At 40.4% G+C, this 1,845-nt stretch overlaps 1 non-coding gene across 1 annotated transcript; it reads left to right on the forward strand.

The window, feature by feature from the left end:
* Window positions 1-1,485: 1,485 nt before the first annotated feature.
* On the forward strand, window positions 1,486-1,558 carry Trnar-ucg. The gene has a single exon. It is a non-coding gene; the product is annotated as a tRNA-Arg (tRNA).
* Window positions 1,559-1,845: the final 287 nt, after the last annotated feature.

Consider the following 1,845-nt stretch of genomic DNA (forward strand, 5'->3'; position numbering starts at 1 on the left):
GCTATTGAAATGAGAGCCACTTTAAGAAAAATTACTTTCATAAAAAACTACTTCCTTCCTGCAATATGTCAACTACAGACTACTTCATTTTCATAGTTTAATCAATGTGTTTCTCGTTCTTTACCAACGTACAATTGAGAGACAGCCCAAATGTTCTGCGTCGTTTCTCACAGACCCGGCATACATATCTGTCACCTCACCCATGTTATATCAGGGAGCAAAAGCGCCGAGGAAGGCGTAGTAAGAACTCTAAGCCGTAACTGCGAAGACAAATGGACTACATGTGTTGGTAACCAGGTTAGTGCTTTCATACAGAATTATATTCAATGACAAATAACTACCACCCATATTGTTTGTAATTTCGCACGGAAGAAACAAATCTACATCAATGGTCGTTAAAGCAGCAGGAATTTGACCTTGAAGGCAACAAGCAGTAAACGGCAAATTACCTGAAGTGCTCTACATGCTTTTACATGCGGATGGTTTGCATATCAGCGCAAACACACGACATGGATAGAAATAAAGCCACCTGCATATTGAATATAACTGAAGAACAAGTATGGGGTCCCTCATTCACAGACCGTATTTCAACGTTATTTGTTTTGAGATGACTGAGATGTGCCTCGAACGAGTAGTACAAATACCAGTACCTGCCGAATGTCGACAGCATCAGAATGTTAGTGTATCAACACTGCATCTTATTATTCCAGGATAATTCTGTTTGGTTTAATCGGATCTCTCGACCGTCATGAGACTATGGAACTGATGGGACCAGCAGGTTCATACCCGACGTCATGCGGGGTATCCTCGACAGTAAGAGGGCGCTGCAGTTTCAGGGAGCAGATAAAGTGATAGAGTGGGAAAATCCAGGTGCACTTGGTCACTGGAGTGGGAAGGAACTAATTTGTAGTATGTAAGAACTAGGAGATATGTAATATTCCAGTTCTGCTGGAAGAGAATCATTTTGAGCTTTCACTTTTGATGTGATGAGTGTGTTACATTAAAGTTTAAAATATGGATAGGTCTCTGGCACTATTTTATTCGTTGGGAAATAGTGATTATTATAACTGAACTATTAAAAAACGGGTTTTGTGTTGGATTACGAAAAGTACGAGGCACGAGGGCTGTTGGTACTGGAGTTGACTCAAATAAACTGAACAACAGAGAATTCCTTTATTTATACATTGCTGGGATAGTAACAAAAGCAAACGTCCATCAGTAGCACTACTAGCATTAGAGAAGACAAAATATACTTCGAGGCAGATTTACGTAAATGCGGCGAGGGACGCCCTGCCTTCGATTCCGAATGCACAAAGTGTGTGGTCTTGATTCCCAATCTCTATTTGGTCGGTCTCGTAAGGGTTTGAAGGTAACGAATGGGTGGGAAGCAGCAAGAGGCAGCGGCTGTGTAGAACGAAAACACAATTCCTCAGCGGTATGGGCGTTTCGAGATGACACGAATGTAAGGAATACTTGGTCGTCAGTGACCGTGTGGCCTAATGGATAAGGCGTCGGACTTCGGATCCGAAGATTGCAGGTTCGAATTCTGTCACGGTCGTGTTTTTCCTATTCTGCAAAAGAAACACACCGTTTTAGTGTAGCTATTGAGCAGTCACACAACTTACATAGCAGACGTCAGCCAGTGACCTATTTAATCTTAACTGATAATATACCAGTTGCAATCAGAAAATATATTTGGTTATTGTTTAAGTTTGAATGGAAGAGTGCATTACATACAAAGATAATGACTAACTTTGCTAAATGACAGACTATATAATTTCACTCCTAAATAGTGTTATCTATTTTAACACGTTATCTAAAGATAGGAATATGTTTCAACATGAA

This window comes from Schistocerca americana, chromosome 3 (assembly GCF_021461395.2).
Source record: "Schistocerca americana isolate TAMUIC-IGC-003095 chromosome 3, iqSchAmer2.1, whole genome shotgun sequence".
Lineage (NCBI taxonomy): Eukaryota > Metazoa > Arthropoda > Insecta > Orthoptera > Acrididae > Schistocerca > Schistocerca americana.